This window comes from Paroedura picta, chromosome 6 (genome assembly GCF_049243985.1).
Source record: "Paroedura picta isolate Pp20150507F chromosome 6, Ppicta_v3.0, whole genome shotgun sequence".
Lineage (NCBI taxonomy): Eukaryota > Metazoa > Chordata > Lepidosauria > Squamata > Gekkonidae > Paroedura > Paroedura picta.
In genome coordinates this window covers 113,766,998-113,787,153 of record NC_135374.1, presented here as the reverse complement: position 1 = coordinate 113,787,153, position 20,156 = coordinate 113,766,998, and the positions used below count along the sequence as shown (strand labels likewise).

The 20,156-nt window shown below is 44.9% G+C and overlaps 1 long non-coding RNA gene across 1 annotated transcript; it reads right to left on the bottom strand.

The window, feature by feature from the left end:
* Positions 1–2,692: 2,692 nt before the first annotated feature.
* On the bottom strand, positions 2,693–12,885 carry LOC143840784 (uncharacterized). The gene is made up of 3 exons (XR_013232408.1): positions 12,784–12,885; positions 10,304–10,391; positions 2,693–2,857 (listed from the first exon to the last, which is right to left on the bottom strand). It is a non-coding gene; the product is annotated as an uncharacterized LOC143840784 (long non-coding RNA).
* Positions 12,886–20,156: the final 7,271 nt, after the last annotated feature.

Here is a 20,156-nt window from a genome sequence, read left to right as displayed (position 1 = left end):
TCAATTAATGGAACCAGTATTGGTATAAGAGGGAAGATGGATTTTGCAATAGTTTGGAAGAGGAGGGAGGAGCCTATTCCAGTCCCATGCAGAGTTTCGAATGGCAAGTTTTGGTTGTGTTGCATGCTATGAGCTGCCTTGTGACTTTCTAAGAATGCTATTTAAGACTGAAATTAATAAAATGAACACATGCTATTCTTATGGAGTACATCTTGGTTGATTAGTAGCACTGACTTAAATTTCCAGTGTCAATGGTTGAATTAAAATGTATTTATGTCTTTGGATACATAAGCAAAAGCTTTATTGTTAGAAGGGAAGAAGAAGAGCTTTTTTATACCCTGCTTTTCACTACTCCCTTTCCCTTCCTCTCCCAACAACTGGCACCCTCTGAAATAGGTGAGAGAGCTCTGATAGAACTGATCTCTGAGAAAATCTCAAAGAGGACTGTGACTAGCCCAAGGTCACCGAGCTGGCTACATGTGGAGGAGCGGGGAAACAAACCCGGCTCTCCAGATTAGAGGCCACCGCTCTTAACCACTGCCACCTAACCGCTGGCTCTCAAAGGTAATGGGTAATTGTTTTTCATTTCTTTGATCTAGCACTGTACAAGAACTAAAGCATCATTTGCAAACAAGCAGCTGTGTGGCTAACTCACAAGCTTTCCAATGAAAATTGGCCCTCTATCGATTACTACAGTGCGGCCCTATGGTTGAGGCCAGCTAGATAACAACTATAGCAAATCCCGGGTCTCCCTCCTACCCTCCCTGCCCTCCTTTCCTTCCTCGTTCCTCACCTAATAACCAAAATCTTGTTGGCTGTAACTTGAGCTCAGTAACTATTCCGCACACATAGTATAATGTACTTTCAATGTCCTTTCACAGCTGGATTTTCCTGTGCAGAACAAGAAAATCTACTTCTAAAGTGCATTGAAAGTTCATTATCCTGTGTGTGCAGAATAGGCCTAGAGGACTGATGCAACAGTGTTTAATTGTGGTTTTATCATTCTGAATCTGGTTTTATCAATGTGAATTATTGTTTTATTGAGTTGTTAAGACTATGTAAACGGTCCCAAGAGAGGGGAGGTATATACATTTTGAAATGAACAAACACAATGAAGGAAAACTAAAAAGTGATAAAAATTGCCCATGCTTATTTCATTAGCAGCCCACCCATGAAAACCTTACAGCCTTGAAACCCTTGAAAACCTTACAGAGATGTCGTAACTTGGCTCTGACCGGCTGGCACTCTCCAACGCCACCGTGAAAGCCAAGCTGATTAAAAATGCCAAGTGGAGTCCTTGGTTGTTGCTTACAGGCAATGCGAATTGCTGCTAGTGACAGCGGTTGTTAGCCGGGGGCTACCAGTTCTCTGTTGACCTCAATGAACTTTTAAGGAGTAAACAAGCATGTATTCTTTTAGCAGTACTTCAACGAGGATGGCCTACGATTGCCTATAGAATTAAGCAGGGAAGCCAAAAATGGCTCCTGGAAACCTGAGGAACAGTACAACTAATTACAGAAAGTAACTCAATCAATTCCACACCGGTCTCCTGTTAATTGTGAGACCCGTCTCATTAACAACAATCTCTGATGAAGACAAGGGCATTTGTATTGGTGCATGGAGCTTTGAATGCACCTAGCGGAGAAATGTAATAAATAAAGGCAATTAGGAGAAGCAGATATATTTACATGACATATGAGCTCGCATTGCGTCCTTTGGCATGCTCAGCTGAACCCAATGAGATCACAATACCTGCTTTTAAATAAAACATTCAAAAGCAGGAAGGAGCACTCTTTTGACTGGATTCCAAATCCCTGGTAATGTGGGCGGTTCTCATTTCTCCTGTGGAATTTAGAGAGAGTCACTTAATGACAAAGAGTATCGCGGAGGGGTTAACTTAATAGCATAAAACAAGAACATTTGTATATATCAATAACATGAAGGATTTTTATTCTTCAGCAAGTCAGGGGATACCTTTAAAGCCTTATATTTTACAGGAAATCGAATCTTGACTAACCTCTGCAATTTATGTCATTTTAAATAAGATATATTTGAATAAGTATATTTTTCATGCCCTAAAAAGACTGATGTCTTCTTTTATAAGCTCATCCCGTGACACACTTGAGTAGGTAGGTATATTGATTTTTTTTCCCCCTTCCCTTTTTCTGATGGCAATGAAGTGTAAATGGAAAATATCAGACTTGGCAATCTCTTAAACCATGTGAAAATTTCAGACCGAAGGCTATTAGAGTCACTTTGTGATCTCCCTAGATGACCAAGCGAGGCGGGAGGGGCGGGGAGAGAAAAGAAACATTTCTACATTTCTTCAGATCCTTTCCGTGACAGCTAAGGAGAATAACATTTTTTCTAATATGCCCGTTTTTAGTCTCTAGTCGCGAATAACCTCAGTGCTTTCTTATGTCACTAGCTGAGAGAAGATGAAAGACCCGGGCTCGTGTAAATGGCTTCGTCTAACCATCAGTCTTTAGCTCTGCGTGGCAGCTGTACTATTGACATTAGCTTGTGCGCTGGGTGAAATTGAAGTGAGTTAAATGTGACCTTGGCTTAGTTGTTGAAGTAGAAATGAACTCGACTGGGAATGGGGGGGGGGAAGAGACGGAAAGAGAACGAGAGAGAGAGAGAGGTTTCTCTAACTTCATTTCTTCTTTAATGAGTTTAACAGCACTCTTAGGATTTGATGCATTGCATATATATTTATAAAGCTTTTATTTCTGTTTCTCTAATGCCGCTCACAGTCACGGTAGGGGAAGGTCTTGCCATAGGAATCTCGGAGCGATCAAAACTGTCTTGATTTTGATCCGTTTCAGCCCCAGCAGAAGACGATGTGTCTGAAAGCCTGTCCAAAACCGAAACAGAAAGGTGAAGAGAAAACTTTAACCCGGTGAAACCAGGTAAACAAGAAGGTTGCAAGAAAGTTGAACAGCAGAATAAGTAATCGTGGTTTACCAATGTTAATTTAACAAAGCTTTAATGCATTACCATCCTTTTAAAATGCCAGTAATCAGATGTATTTTTCTGGATATTACTTTTCTGTTTCCTGAATATGGATATACACACCAGGGAGCTACATTTAATTTTGACCTTGCTTACAGAGATATTTGGACCATGTACAACCACAATCTGAAAAAAAAATTTTTTTTGACGGTCCTGTGGGGTACAAAAACCAACCTTCTTCTTCAGTGATTGTGCCCCTGCTTGACATACGGATGTTCCCAGGTTCAATCCCCTGGCATCTCCAGGTAATAGTATCAGGTGATGTGAGAATTCTCTCTCTGAGATCCTGGTGTAAACTGCATGGAGCTTTTATTCCAACCCTAGGTTGATTCAGTCCCTGCCGTCTACACAGAATGCGATTTCCATTTGGTTTTGAGGCAATTTAAATTTTCCTTCTGCAGGAAGAAGGATTGATCCGGAGTGATCCGGATGTGCAATATCATAGAGTGCTTTTAATGCTCAATATTTTTAAAATCCGGATTGAGAAAGCAGGCTGTTTTGAAACTGGTCTTTGATCCATGGTAGAGAACCCCTAATTGGCCAAAGCTGTTCATGTGACAAGCTTGCCTTAAAGGAGAAGCCCCTAATTTCTCTCAACTTCTGTCGGTCTTGGATTTTTCCCCTCCTCTGCCTTCTTCAATCCTCTCCCCCGCCCCCTCCAAGAAAAGAAAGAGGCTCCTGCTTGGCTCCTCTCCCCCCACCTTTCAAGAAAAGAAAGAAAGAGGCTTGGCTCCCCCCCCCCCCCCCCGTTCTGAACTACCCTAACCACATGCAGAACATTTTCCTGTTTCAATGGGGAGGGGGAGAAGAGGAAGACCCGAGTTCAAAGAGATCTGAATTCAACAGGATTGACAATGGAATAAACAAAGTAAGTGCAGACTCTGCCCTTGTTGCTGCCAGTTGGAGAATGATGTTCTAAGCTGCTTTGGTTCCCCATGAGAAGTAAGCAGGGGATAAGTATCTTGTAAAAATAAAAGTAGATCACATTGACCCTGATAGATTAATGAACTGACTCCAGTTAAGGTAAGTTCATGTATTCATGACACAACCCTGAAATTACTGGCAGGATATCATAGGATTCTGAAATGCAACTGATGACAAGCAGGAAGTCAGGAATCCCAGAGGTTTTAAACCTCCACCCCAGAACCAGCATAATCTAAGGAAATGAGAATGAAAAGGTAGGATCTAAACCAGGGCAGAGTCTGCACTTACTTTCTTTATTCCATTGTCAATCCTGTTGAATTCAGATCACTTTGAACTCGGGTCTTCCTCTCCCCCCTCCTCCCCATTGAAACAGGAAAGTCTTCTGCACGTGGTTAGGGAGGCTCAGAAGGTGGGGGGGGGGTCTCTTTCTTTCTTTCCTTGAAGCCTCTTTATTTCTTTTCTTGAAGGGGGGGAGAAGCCAAGCAGGGAGCCTCTTTCTTTTCTTGGAGGGGAGGGGGAGAGGATCGAAAAAGGCAGAGGAGGGAGGAAAAATCCAGGACCGACAGAAGTTGAGAGAAGTTAGGGGCTTCTCCTTTAAGGCAAGCATGTCACATGACCAGGTGTAGCCTATCAGAGGTTCTCTACCACGGAGCTTTCTTTATTCAGGATTTTCAGCAGTCTCAGATATGGCACAATAAAGGTAGGGTCACTCCGGATCAATCCTTCTTGCTGCAGAAGGAAAATTAAAATCGCCCAAAATCCAAACTGAAATCGAATTCTGTGTAGAGGGCAGGGACTGAATCAATCTGGGGTTGGAATAAAAGCTCCGTGCAGTTTACACCCAGGTAGGATCTCTTTGGCTCCAAAGGCATATGATTCTCCAATAATCATTGCTGAGGGAATTACCTACTAGCATAATTAAGACATGTTGGGTGAAGGATGGCCCACTAGCATAATCAAGACAGAGGGGGAAGGTAAGAGTCACACACTAATGTTATTTCAGTATCCCCTAATGCAGGGGGAGTCAACCTGTGGTCCTCCAGATGTTCATAGACTACAATTCCCATGAGCCCCTGCCAGCAATCGTTGGCAGGGGCTCATGGGAATTGTAGTCCATGAGCATCTGGAGGACCACAGGTTGACTACCCCTGCCCTAATGCATGCAATTGCAGATGAAATGCTTGCCCACTTTGGGTGAATATTATCCTTATGATCTTTATTTACCACTTTTAGATTCTTTGAAAACACCTTGTGTAGTAACTCAGCAATCCTTAGAACAGCCTTCCTCAACCTTTTTACTCTTGAGAAACCCCTGAAATATTCTTAAGGCTTACAGTAACCTCAGAAGTGGTATGATAGTGCAGAATATGGTTGGGAAGCATCGCTGTGTACAAGCCTACCTGGAGCACCTCCCCTTTTCACCCCCTGCAGGCCCATCACTGGCCATTTAGGTGGTTGGGTGAGTCAACATGATCATATATATATATTCCCACTCATTTGGGAAAGTCTTCCAGGGCCATCAAGAAACCCCAAGGTTTCATGATACCCTGGTTGACAAAGCCTGGCTTACAATAACCTTGCAGAAATCAATATTATTAACTCCAGGCTTCTGAAGGAGGCTAAAAGGGAAGAGCTTTTCTCAGACCATGGAGTTAAATTTGGAAAGATTCGTTTTGCTGATGTCCTGATTCACAGCATATTTTCTTAACTCACTTTCTATAATGTAAGTTCCACAAACTGCTTGGGGGTTAAAAATTGGTACAAAGCTAATTAAATTAGTGGTAGAAAGTGCTTTAACCCTCATTTACCAGTTTTATATATAGGTATTACCTTGATCTAATCATGATATCCTCTGGATTGAAGATCACATGTGTTTATGCAACTGCCCCCCTCCCCAAAGGGCCAGAAAACTTTGTTTGTTCTATTCCATTCAATACTCCCCCTGACCCTTACCTTGTTGGGCACTGGAGAACTCCTTCCCCCACCCCTGACAGCTGATTTTGCCCCAGCGGTTTTCTATGTTGTTTTCCAAGCTATGATCTCTAGAAGTAGAAGAAGAGTTGGTTCTTATATGCCGCTTTTCTCAAAGTGGCTTGCAGTCACCTTCCCTTTCCTCTCTTCACAACAGACACCCTGTGGGGTGGGTGAGGCTGAGAGAGCCCTGATATTGCTTCTCCAGCAGAACAGTTTTATCAGTGCCATGGCGAGCCCATGGTCACCCAGCTGGATGCATGTGGGGAAGTGCAGAATCAAAAACTGGCATGCCAGATTAGAAGTCTGCACTCTTAATCACTACACCAAACGGTCTCTCATTTGGGGTGGGGTGGGTGACCATTCCATGCATATTACCGTATCTTCCACTTTTGTCCACTCATCAGATTTCCCCCTTCATTTGGCAAAGCATGGTGTGTTTGGGATGCAGATAGCCTTGATTTTAGTCCTTTCCTACTTCCTCAAAGGGAATAAATTTAGTCCAAGTACTAGAGGCTGGCCTTGGGTGCCATTCCCTTATCTTGCCTTCTCCTTCCCAGAAAGTGTTTCTCTAAAAAAAGGGGGGGGGTGGACTTATGAAGTGGAATTAAAAAAAACACAGTTGCGTTCAGTTGCAAGGAAACAAGGTAAATCCAATTCAATCAGTGTTTGCAGTCCTAAATACCTAAGGCCCTCTAAACAAACATCATGAGTATTAGTAATGGAACCAAAAAAACCCTCAAGATTCATCAGTGAATATCCTTATGTGAATGGCTTATTCTCATTAGATCTTGGAAACTAATCAGGATGAGCCCTGGAGGTATTGTGCATGGACCCAAATAAAACAGTTTAAAAAACAAGCAGTTTAGACCGCTTTATTATATTACAATCATTGTTCTGCATTGAATATAGTCTGTTGAAAAACAACGCATTGCAATGCGTTCTTGACTAATTCCCACCCTAGACTGACACATTTCACCCCTGGGAACGATGGCACACGGAGAGCCTGTGGGAGTAAGCCTCCCGGTTGGTTTTATATTTTAATCTTATATAGTATTTTTGAACTGTGAGTTGCCACAAGACATGCTTGGTCAAGAGCAGCAGCTAATAAATTAAATAAATGATGATGATGATGATGATGATGATGATGATGATGATGATGATGATATGGAAAATGTGCCATAGAATTGTCACCTGGGGGTTCCAATAGTCCTGGAGACTTGTGGGTAGAACTTGGAGAGGACAGGGTTTCAAGTGCTGGAATATGCAACATCTGTAGTGTGCAGGATCCGCTTCTCCAGTATGCCCCTCAAAGACAATTATAGTTGAGCACTGAGAACTTGTTGAAGGTCCCTGGCCCATGAGAAAACTGGCCTCAACCATAGCCAGGGCCTTCTTGGCACCAGCCTGATGGAATTCTCTTCCATGTGAAATCAGGACCTTGTAGGACCTAAAACAGTTCTGTAAAACAGAGCTGTAAAACAGAGCTGTTCTGCCAAGCCAATGGCTGAGGCCTTAACATATAACATCAGCAGGCTGTACTCCGTACAAAAAAACAAAGAATGCTCAGATATAACCAGAGACAACTGAGCAGTCATCCAATGCACTTTATTCTCCTCCCTCTCTGAATGGAGAAATGGCAGTGCATCTTGAATTTTTAGATTGTTGTAAATGTAAATTATAAAGTTTAAATCTTGGAATTTTAATCTATTGTAAAATGTAACTGTTGAAGCCACCCTAAGCCCTTGGGGAAGGCTGGGGTGTAGATCTGAGAAATAAATTATTCAAAAGCAAATGAGGAATATTCTACAGGTGACATCAAAGAAGATGTCTATTTAGGATAGTTAGCATAGGAACTTCCTGAAATGTTTCAAATAATCTCTTTCAGCATCCTGATTGGCTCATTTGGAGATCTCCTGCTTTGTTGAGCAGTCTTTCTCCCGGTTTGTCAACAGAACAGACTGAATGGACACAAAACAGAAAGGAATATCCCCCTTATCTTTCTAAACAAAGTTTATTTCGCTTCATGATAAATCTATTTTAAGTAGCTTGTTAATCTGGTCTTTTCTTTGCATATTTAAACTCTGCCAACACGAGGAAGGGGAAGACCTCAGCAGGCTATAATACCATAGAGGTCTTCTTCCAAGGCGGCCATTTTTTCCAGGGCAACTGGTCTCCATAGTTTAGAGATCAGTGTAATTCTGAGAGATGTTCAGATAGGGTTTCCAGGTCCATCCACACTGCTGGCAGGAGATGAGGAGAACTTTCCGGAGGCTCCCTGACATGCTGATGTCAACCAGAAGTGATGTTGGCATGCCAGAGATATTGGGGGTGATGCTCTGGCTTTTTGGCAAAATTCTACGGCAGAATTTGCTTCAATTAATATTGATAAAACCAGAGCATCACATAGCCTGCCCCCCGTAACCCCAGTATTGCTGACATCACTTCCAGCTGACATCAGCATGTTATGATATTCTTCCGGGTTCAGGGGGTCCAGGTGCATATGAGAAGTGAGAGACCCTTATCCAGACCAGTATACCTGGCAAACCTATCCCCAGACCTCATCTAGAGATGTACAACCCTAAGTAAGCATTATTATGTCCAATAGTTTATGACTAAGCCAGCCTATTCCATCCTCCTGCCATTCCAGCCAATGAAGGAAAGCAATAGGTATGATTTCTATTTAATAAATCATTGAAAAAGCAGAACCTGAGTTTGTTTCTAGTGATTCCGAAACTTGGGAAACTACTAGAGGCCTGGGCAGAGTCTGCACTTACTTTGTTTATTCCATTGTCAATCCTGTTGAATTCAAATCGCTTTGAACTCGGATCTTCCTCTCCCCTCCCCCTCCCCCTCCCCATTGAAACAGGAAAGTCTTCTACACGTGGTTAGGGAAGCTCAGAAGGTGTGTGTGGGGGGGGGGGGAGCCAAGCCTCTTTCTTTTCTTAAAGGGGGGCGGGAAGAGGAGCCAGGCAGGGAGCCTCTTTCTTTTCTTGGAGGGAAGGGGGAGAGGATCAAAAAAGGCAGAGGAGGGAGGAAAAATCCAGGACCGACAGAAGTTGAGAGAAATTAGGGGTTCTCCTTTAAGGCAAGCGTGTCACATGACCAGGTGTAGCCTATCAGAGGTTCTCTACCACGGAGCTTTTTTCCAATCTGGATATTGAGGATTAACAGCAGTCTGAGATATCACACAATAAAGGTAGGGTCACTCCGGATCAATCCTTCTTGTTGTAGAAGGAAATTTTAAATCACCCAAAATCAAAACGGAAATCACATTCTGTGTAGAGGGCAGGGACTGAATTGATCTGGGGTTGGAATAAAAGCTCCGTGCAGTTTACACCCTGGCTGGGGCCTACCTGCCTCCATGCCCCAAATTCCCGCTACTGTTCAGCAAGAACAAAACGAAGCAAAACGTGCTGTCACTGTAATGCTGCAGTGTCACTTCCTCTTACATAACCAGAAGTGACATCATAGCTCTGTATACCACAATGTCACAAGGCTCCATCTCCAAACCCTCCTGAACTCTAATTAACTTGTTAGTGATGAAGTCTTTGCAATAACTGCTTGCATATCTTAGCAATGTTCAGAAGTGTCTTGTTACTTCCAGTTATTTCCATATTTAGTAGAGTTTGTTTAGTATGTTTCCTATTTTCCTCCCTGTTCCAGTTTACTGTTTGTTATTATTGCCTTTCCTCCCATCTGTTCTTTTTAGCTGCCTATAATTTCATCTTCTGAAAGCACCGCTGTATGTTCCTCATGCATCTGGCTTTTTCTCATTTATACAGGTATGACCCATCCCTCAGGTTCCTTACTAGCATCTTAGCAGCTGGTAGATCCCTGACAATGCCAGGGGGCCATTTCCCCTCCAAAACATGTAGAGAACATAAGAATAGCCCTGTTGGACCAGACTAATAGTCTCACACTGTTCCTCTGGGTAGCTCACAACAGGACATAGAGGCCAAGGCCTTCCACTGATGTTGCCTCCTGGCTCTGGGATTCAGAGGTTAGTGCCTGTGAATATGGAGGTTATAAACATAAGAAAAGACCTTCTGGATCACACCAGTGGTCCATCTAGTCCAGCATCCTGTCTCACACAGTGGCCAACCAGTTCCTCTGATCACACCAATATTCCATCTAGTCCAGCATCCTGTCTCACATAGTGGCCAGTTTTGGGTCCCCATTGGGGAGAAAATGAAATAAATAAATAAATGGCACCTTAAAGATGGTGGGGAACACCACAAAAGTGGATTTCCTACCATGTTACTTCCATGATCCTCAGATTCTAATGTTCACCTGGCAAACTGAGTATGTCCTTGACTTCTCCCTTCCCAAGGGATCTTGGGTTTGGGAAAGCATGTCCTGTTATTAAGGCAACGGGACTGTCTGTTCTTACCTGCTTTAACTTGGCACCAAAGTCTGTAAATCCTCCTTTTGCCCATTTGGTTCCTTCATACCATTCATCGGTGCTCAATCGCCACCTCCTGGTCATGGAGACGAGGAACCCATCATTTGGCCATAAAGTTAGAATCATAGAATCATAGAATCATAAAGTTGGAAGGGACCTCATGGGTCATCTAATCCAATCCCTTGTACTATGCAGGACACTCACATCCCTATGGCTCATCCACTGTTACCTGCCACCACCTTGAGCCTTCACAGAATCAGCCTCTCCGTCAGATGGCTATCTAGCCTCTGTTTAAAAATGTCCAAAGATGGAGAACCCACCACCTCCCGAGGAAGCCTTCATGGAGCCTTGAAGTCACCTAGTTGCCATTTCTTCAGATTTAATAACTGAATGCCATTTGTAATTCGACATGCCCAAAGAGAGCTGGCATCCCAAATGTAGATTGCCACAGTAGTGAAAACCATACTTTGGTGGCAACTTGGAAAACATGAAGCTGCCTTTTATTGAATCAGCAGAAGGGGTAGGACCCAGTGAAAGACCACACACACAGCAAGTTACGAGGCACTGGGATACAATTATGCCGAATTAAATATACAGAGTAGACTTCTATGGAGCCTTCAAACTTCCATTGTTCTTTCTTCTTTGATATTCAACAAATCCCAGTGTTTTCAATGTTTTCAAAACCAACGTTGATTTTGCGGAATAACCTCTTAACAGTAAGATTGTTTTAACAAATACTACTCGTAGCTTAAGGCGTTTAATGTTTTGAAAACATTAAAACTGATGTCCCTTGAAAAAGCTTAAGAGCGAAACACGTTGGGATTTGTTGAATATCAAAGAATAAAGAACAATGTAAGTTTGAAGATTCCATAGAAGTCTACTCTGTATATTTAATTCGCCATATTGGTATCCCAGTGCCTCATAACTTGCACTTTTATTGAATTAGAGCATTGGTTTGGTATTGTCTACTCAGACTGGTAGTGGCTCTCCACAAACTTTGGGACTTTCACAGAACCTACTACTTGATTCTTTTCACTGGGGATGCCAGGGATTGAACCTGGAGTCTTCTGCATGCCGAGCAGATTCTCTGCCACTGAGACACATCTTCTCCCTAAGAAGAGGCCAGCTAGTAATCCTGGGATCTGCTCCTAAAAAGCACAATTGATTATCTGTATCTTATTTAGTGTCTGGAGAAGCAGGAGATATAAGGTTTCCTAATTGAGTCCAAAAGTTTAATGTTGATCTGCCCCTTTAAAATGACCCGTTTGGAAACTTCAGCTGGGTTTGATTCCCCTTGAAATGTATGAGTAGTTCAACCTTGTCTTTCAGAATCTCTTGTTTTCTCCCCTCCCTTTCCTGCCAATAAATGTTCGCTCTATTATATATTATTAGATTTGAGAATCAACTTGTGTGGAATTTTCCATTACACTCTATCTGCTGTCTGTTGGAACAGCATTAAGGCGAGAGACTCGAAAGAGTCTAATGTGGCTGCCCTTGGGGGCGGGGGTGGGGGGGTGGGGAGCTATTCTTAGAGTACCAAGGAGAAATACTGCAGTCTTCAGTGCTGCTGCTAAGGGAATGAAGGCAGAATTGCCAACCTCCAAGTATGGCTGGGAGATCTCCTGGAATGGCAAGCGATCCCTAGGGGACAGAGGTCAGTTCTCCCGGATAATCTCCAGAGAGTGGACCCCTGGAGTAAATGAATGCTTCAGAGCAGGCTGTCTCAACCAGGGTTTTACAAAATCCTGGGGTTTCTTGACAGCTCTGGAAAGGTATCCCAAATGGGTGGGAATTAATTAATTTTTAATGTATCTTTTAAATGTGTTACATTATTTTTTATTTTTTTTATTTTTATTTTTATTTTTATTTTTATTTTTATTTTTATATTTTTATTTTTATTTTTATTTTTATTTTTATTTTTATTTTTATTTTTATTTTTATTTTTATTTTTATTTTTATTTTTATTTTTATTTTTATTTTTATTTTTATTTTTATTTTTATTTTTATTTTTATTTTTTTTATTGCCCACCACTCTCGGCAAAGCCGGCTCGTGATGGGTTACAAGATAAAAGAACATATACAATCCCCTAAAAACCCTTAAAACCAATAATAAAAGTCCCATCTACCAAGCATGGTGGCAACCAACCCTCCATCTATCCCTGCTGGGCAATGGGGAATGACTCACCACCACAAATGGAACATGGTGGAATACTCCTCCTTGGGGGGGGAGAATAGTTCTTCTCTTTGCCCTGGCCTCAACCATAGACCTGGTGGAAGAGCTCCAGTTTGCAGGCCCTGTGGAAAGCCAAAAGCTCCTGCAGGGCCCACAACTCTTCCAGGAGCTCATTCCACGAGGTAGGGTTGCAAAACTAGGGTTGCCAATTCTCGGTTTGCAATAGGGTTGCAAACTGCCACACTGTTGGTGGGGGTGGGGGGTCCACTCTGGGAGTTCCTCCGCCTGCACTTACCCAAACCCAGAAGAGCATCTGGCATGCCGATATCACCAGGAAGTGAGGTTGGTAGGTTCAAGTTGTTGGGATGACCCTCCATGGAAAACTTTATGGGGAAAAATCACCCTCAAGTCATAGAGGACTCAGAGCATCACCCCCCAATGAGACCCTGGCATGGCGATGTCACTTCTAGGTGATGTCAGCTTATTGTGACATCCTTCCTGGTCTCAATGATTATGGGGAGGGATTGCTGGAGGAGAAGTCTGGGAGGGTGAGGATCAACACAGAAGTGGCTGTTTGGGGGTGGATTTCCCCCTGCTTTCTAAAACCACATAAGTGAGGGGAGCAATGCCAAAGCAGGGGTTCCCCATACCCCAGAGGGGTCCTGGAAGTCCTAGCTGGAAAATACCTGGAGATTTGGGGGATACAGCCTGGGGAGCGAGTCCTGCCCCGAGTGCCTTCTCCTTCAATCAGCTTGCCTGTCTGTCTAGCAGCCAGCCAATTGCCTTCCATTCCCCCCCCTGACCACCCCCTCCTCCTTCTGCTTCCCTCTGAGTCTTGGCTGCTACAGATCCCTGCCATGTGAGAGCTGCCCCTGCCTGTGAGTTCCCTTAACAGCTGCCTGAAGCCTTTCCAGGTCCTAGGGGGAGAGGAGGCCATCCACAGAGTTCTTCCACTCCCCCCCCCCAATCTAACACCTCTTGTATTCCTGAATGCAATGGGCTTGGTCCCTAGTTTAGAAATAAAAACTCTCAGCCATCCTTTGTGACTCACAGGCAAACAGTTTAAGGAAGAAGAAGAGCTAGGTTTTTTGTATTCTGCTTTTTGCTACTTGAAGGAGTACCACGGAAGGGCTTTGGCAGCTGTGCTGTTATTTATTTAACACATGGCATGTGTGGTGTAGCCATGAGATCCGAGTGAGATATGCTGGACAAATATTAGTGTAACATTGAATTGACCAGTAGAGGGAGCTAAACACATGTGGAAAAGACATGTAGAAATAAGAAGTTACAAGTGAGAAAAGGGAGAATGTGGAGAAGCCTTTACAGTAGCATTTCTCAAACGTTTTACCATTGAGAAACCCCCGAAACATTCTTCAGGCTGAGAAATGTCAGCAGGCCACACCTCCCTGCCACACCTATTTCCCATGTCACCATAAGTGACATCACACAGACACTCCCACCAAATGTGTCTTTATTATTATTTGTTAGCGGGGGTTAAGTGGTGTTGGTGGTAATGTTTTATAGGTCTTGTGTCTTTTGTGTGGTTGTGTAAAACTTTCAATAAAAATGTTGAGCATCAAATGTGACATCATGCTCTGTCCATCCCCCAACTCCAGAAATGGTCCAGCAGCCTACTCTTCTGGGCTGAAAACAGGGCTAGGGCAGGCATCTGCCAGTCCATTGCCCCCTGCCATGCCCCCAACACAATCAACTTAAAATAAGAGTACTTACTTCTCTGGACTCCTGTCACTACCATGTATGATGAGCCTCAGCCAGGAAGATTTTTTATGAATGGAGCACCTCGCCTTTCCACCCCTTCCAGGCCCATCATTGGCCCTTTTGGGTGGGGAGGGGGTAGGGCAACATAACCATCTATGGTAGCCTTTCTCAACATTTTTATCATTAAGAAACCCCTGAAACATTCCTCAGGCTTCCAAAAATCCCAGAAGTGGCACAATTGTGCAGAATATGGTTGGAAAGCACAGCTGTGTACACCCCCCCTCCCCGGAACCCCTCTAGGCCCATCACTGGCAATTTTGGGAAAGATGGATGAGTTGACATGACCATGCATGGTCATATCTGTAAACCGCTCCCGCAGGAGCAGTAGTAATAAAGAAGTAAGGGCTAAGTGGGCAGAGAAAGGGGCGGGGTGAGTTCATGATAAAATCCCTCCAAGTGTCACTCAAGAACCAAGGGGCCAATCGGGAGCTGTGCAGTGCTCAGCTCCCGATTGGCGCCTTGGCCCGACCCAGACTCGGAGTTAAGAGGGCCGTAGCGAGAGGCTTCGCCGCCGGGGCCTCAGGAGGGAGGGAGCGGGGGAGCCCGCCGCGTCAGACATGTGGTGGCCTGCTCCTTTCCCCATGCCGAAGCCGTGGCCTCTCGGGGGGGGGGGCGGTGGGAGAGCCTTCGAACCGGCAAAAGAAGCAGGCCGGGGCCTCAGCGGGGAAGGAGGCAGGGCCAGCATGGTGCGGGGGCCCGCCTGGAAGGCTGCAAGGGGGCCAGGGCCAGCAGCCGGAATTCTAGCATCCATTGTATTACAAAATACAATGGGCTTTAACTCTAGTCCCCAATAAATGTTTAACACATTTAGAAAACATATTAAAAATTAACTAACTCCCACCAATTCAGGAACCCCAGGATTTCTGGAAACCCTGGTTGAGAACGCCTGTCGTAGAGAGTAGTTAGGAAAACACAAACATGTATTGGATGGTGTAGGGTGCAATGAGAGGGAAGCCTTGACTTTGAAATGCTATCTGTCTTTTTAAAATTGTGGATATGACTGTCCTAATTCTGGATCCATATGCTCACCAGCCATAGAATCATAAAATCATAGAGTTGGAAAGGACCTCCTGAATCATTTAGTCCTACCCCCTGCAGAATGCAGGAAATTCACAACTTAGCCATCCACAGTGACCCATGTGCAGATGATGACCCCCCCCCCCAAAAAAAAAAGAATACCTGGTCAATCTGGTCTGGAGGAAACTCACCTCCTGACCCCAAAGTGGCAACCAGCATTTCCCTGGACATGCAAGAAAGGACCAAAATATCCAGGCTCAGACATAATCCTTTCTGCTCACATCTTTACAAGCTGCCTAAGTTCACAGAATCTGCATTTCTTTGTAGGGGTGTGCACAAAAATATCAATGTTTTTTCAGTTTTGGCTATATTGGACCCGGAAACTATCTTACATTCAATGGCTCACATATTAAAACCAGCTGCCTACTTCTCATCAGTTGTCATCAACAAATATAGGAGAGCTCTAACTTTAGCAAGATGTGTAAAGGTAAAGGTAAAGGTATCCCCTGTGCAAGCACCGAGTCATGTCTGACCCTTGGGGTGACGCCCTCTAGCGTTTTCATGGCAGACTCAATACGGGGTGGTTTGCCAGTGCCTTCCCCAGTCATTACCATTTACCCCCCAGCAAGCTGGGTACTCATTTTACCAACCTCGGAAGGATGGAAGGCTGAGTCAACCTTGAGCCGGCTGCTGGGATTGAACTCTCAGCCTCATGGGCAAAGCTTTCAGACTGCTGCCTTACCACTCTGCGCCACAAGAGGCTCTTAGCAAGATGTGTGGCCATGCCCAAAGCCCTTCTGGAGGGCAGATAGAAAAGAATACCCGTCTCAGAGAGATTGTGTCCCAGTCCACTAATGGAGGTGAGATCTATGAGACACATCATCTTTTGTTGCCCACTGTACAACTCATAACAAGCTTATATGCTCCATTTTGGAAGGGGGGGGCTACACCAAACAGAAGGAGATTGGACCAAAGAGCTTCTCATGGGTGACAAGCCTCAAGTCTCTATACAGACAGCGAAATTTTGTGCTTACAGGATTCAAGCCCGCCGGAGGGAAACAAAACACCTCTAACTTTTTTTTACAAGGACCAAATTTATTTTCTATGCCTCCCTCAGCGTGTTTTAAAATCTTAATGTTTTCCCCTGTCTAATTTTTAGATCCTGGTCTGTGACCTTACAAATAAATGGAGAAATACCAGAGAGATTCCTCTGTTCTTAAACTGGTCTGTGGAGCTGGGAGGCCGTTTTGCTCGATGCAGGCTGGCATCGGTCTGTCCTGCAGCATCGCTGACAGGTGACAAAGCAACGGCCCACTCATGCCTTCCACCCTGATGAGGACGCCGGAGACGAAATCCAACTTGCCACATTTTACAGAACCTTTTCTGCCTCGTGACCTTTTGCCAAAACAGATTGCCTCTTGTTGCTGGCGTTTGCAGGTACGAGGCAGCCGGCTGTCTGAAACACACCCGAGAGACCCAATGAGTAACGACAGCTGGATTAAAAATGTAGATACGTCTGCATAAATGAGTCGGCGTGCATTTCTTGTGATGTGGCGTTCTTATCAATGACGCCTTTCCTTTCCTGGAGCACCTGGCTTTCAAGTTCGGAACATCCGTTTTGTTTTGAAGAGTGCAGGAGCGTTCGGAAGCTTGGATGTGACGGCCTCTTTCTGCGGGATCTGTGAAAACTGCCACGGCTGACCCAGATGCATCGCGGCGAATCGACTTACTTTATGGCTGACTCTACGCCAACGTCTCTAGGATGTAGCCAAGAGTCTGGTCTTGGCCGTTGTCCTCCGAGATACTTATTTCTGCGGTAGACAATGTGTGCCACTTTCAGCCGTGGTGGAGGGGCTGTGGGGAAATTTATTGATGCCTGATACATTGATGAAAGATAGATCATGTCAGTGCAGAGGGCAGGGAAGTCTGGTTGGTTATCCAGGGTTGCTTTCCCCGGACATCTACCAGGCTTGCCCAACTTGAATTTCGTGAAATGCTGTGGCACGAACTCATGTATCAAAGCACGAGGCTTTGATTAACACCCTCATTTGGCCGCTGCTGGAAAATGCAACAACAGCTAGGAACTGTCAAACATCAGGTCAGCCCCAGTGTGGGTTACAAATTGTTTGATACACATATCACACAAGGCAGTCACAAACCAACTGATGGAATACTTGGAAGAAGCTTCGGTCCTAGACCCATCCCAATCAGGTTTCCAGCCTGGCTATGAGTTGCTGACAGTTCTAGTCACCCTGATGGAGAACCTCCGTCACCAATTGGACCGAGGCAGGTCGGCACTGCTGATATTACTAGACCTCTCAGCAGCATTCGACACAGTCGATCATGAGCTTCTAGCTCGCTGCCTCATCGATGCCGAAATACAAGGGACACCTTCAATGGCTGATCTCCTTCCTCCGGGATCATAGACAGAGGGTTGCAATAGGAGAGAAAACATCAGACCGCCAACAACTTACTTGTGGAGTCCCACAGGGAGCGGTCCTCTCTCCTATCCTATTCAACATCTTCATGTGCCCTCTTGCACAACTGGTATGGAAGTTTGGGCTGGGTTGCCATCAATATGCAGATGACACCCAGCTTTTCCTCCTGATGGATGGCTGCCCTGACTCTCCCCCAAAAGCATTAGCCATCGTCTGAACCTCAATCCTTCAAAGACGGAGGTCCTGTGGCTGGGTAGGAAGGGCCCATGCGAGGAAGAGCATCTGCCTGCCCTGGATGGTGTGCAGCTCTCTACGGCTCACTCTGCCATAGAATCTAGGCATGATTCTGGATGCTTCCCTCACAATGAAAGCGCAGATCACAAAGGTAGCATGGCTGGCATTCTACCATCTCTGCCAAGCCAAGCTACTAGCGCCTGGCCCTGGAACACCTAGCCACAGTGATCCATGCGACGGTCACCTCTAGACTGGACTTTTGTAACTCGCTCTACGCAGGCCTACCCTGAGCCTTGACCCAGAAACTACAGCTGGTTCAAAATGCAACACCATGGAGGTCCCACATCCTGCCCATTCTCCACCAACTGAAATGGTTGCCAGTTGAATTCCGGATCAGACTAAAGGTTCTGGTAATTACCTTCAAGGCCATATGCGGTCAGGGCCCAGTGTACCTGAGGGATTACCTCCCCGCCTATGCCCCCAAAGGAGCTCTGCACTCCACCGCTACCAAACAGCTAAGGATCCCTGGCCCTAAAGTCCGCCTGGTCTCAACCAGGGCCAGGGCATTCTCTGTTCTGGCCCCCACCTGGTGGAACAAGCTCTCGGAGGAGATCAGGGCCCTGACAGAGCTTAAACAGTTCCGCAGGGCCTGCAAAAAGGAGCTCTTCCTCCAGGCATTTGGTTGAGACCAGACATAACCAACAGCGACTGAAGGGCCCCTGCTCCCCCCCTGCCCCCCTCAGAATTCCACCAGTATACTCTGGACCTGTTTGCATTGTTGCACTGTTGCATTGTTTATATTGTTTATACAGTTGTATTGTTATATGGTTACAACTATTAGTTATTATTAATGTAAGGTTATTCATATGTTATAGACTGTTTCATGTATTGTTCTTTGTTCTTATGTAAACAAACAAACAAATAAATAAATACATTTTCCAGGCAACTAGGGCTGAATCTGCACGGAACTTTTATTCCAGTCACAGATCCATTCAGTCGTTGCTGTCTACACTGAATTTGACTTCCATTTTGATTTGGGGTGATTTAAACTTTTCCCCTGCAACAAGAATGTTTGATCTGGAGTGACCCTGCCTTTCCACTACGATATTCTGGAGTGGATATAACGCTCAATATTTGAAAAATCGGCACGAGTAAGCGTGCAGCTGTCTGCTTTTCCTGAACTAACTTGCTGCCTCGAGCTCCAACACTGTAGAAAAGCCCTGATTGGCCAGGGTGTCAGTTCAGCTTTCTTGTTCTCAGGCTGCTAAGCTTCCCTTAAAGGGGAAGCCCTAACTTCTCTCGGCAGAAGCTCCAGATGCCCTAATTTCTCTCAGCAGAGATTTGCCTCTTGGATTTATTCCCCCTCCTCTGCTGTCTCCAATCCTCTCCACCCCATTCAGGACAAAAAAGAGGCTCCTGATGCACTTGGCTCCCCCCTTCTTCCTTAATCATGTGCAGAACACTTTTCTATTTCAATGGGGGGGGGGGATAGAGAAAGACCCAAGTTCAAATTGATCTGAAGTCAGCAGGATCCACAACAGAATATACAAAGTAAGTGCAGATTCAGCTCAGGTCTGCCAACCAGGACTACAATTGTTGCTGTCCAAGGAGAGTTCTGTTGTTTCCACGGAAGCAACTATGAAGGAATTGTGCATTGACAACCCTTTGCAGCCCACCTCAATGTAGCCAGGGCTTCCTGAGGCTGAGATTTGCCTCTTGGATTTATTCTCCTTCCTCTGCTGCCTCCAGTCCAGTAGGGTTGCAAACCTCCAGGCAGGATTTGGAGATCCCCCAGAACCACAAAAGATCGCCAGACAACAGCCATCACTTCTTTATTATTTGGCGGTTATGGGTTTTCCGGGCTGTGGGGCCATAGAGGACATCTTCAGAGCAGGACAGCCAACTGCAGGTTCAGAAATACCTGGAGATTTGAGGATGGGTCATGGGAGTTTAGGGGGGATGAAGAATCTTGGTGGGGTATAATGTCATGAAGTCCACCTTCCCTGGTGGCCATTAGCTCCAGATAAAGTGGAATCAACGTTTTAGATATTTATATCATAAATAAATTGTTGAAGGCTTTTGAAGCTGGAGTCAACTGGCTGTAGTGGGTATTCTGAGCTGTGTGGGCATGGTCTGGTAGTTCTAGTTCCTGATGTTTTGACAGTCAATGTGGCTGACTTCTTCAGAGGTAGGACATGGC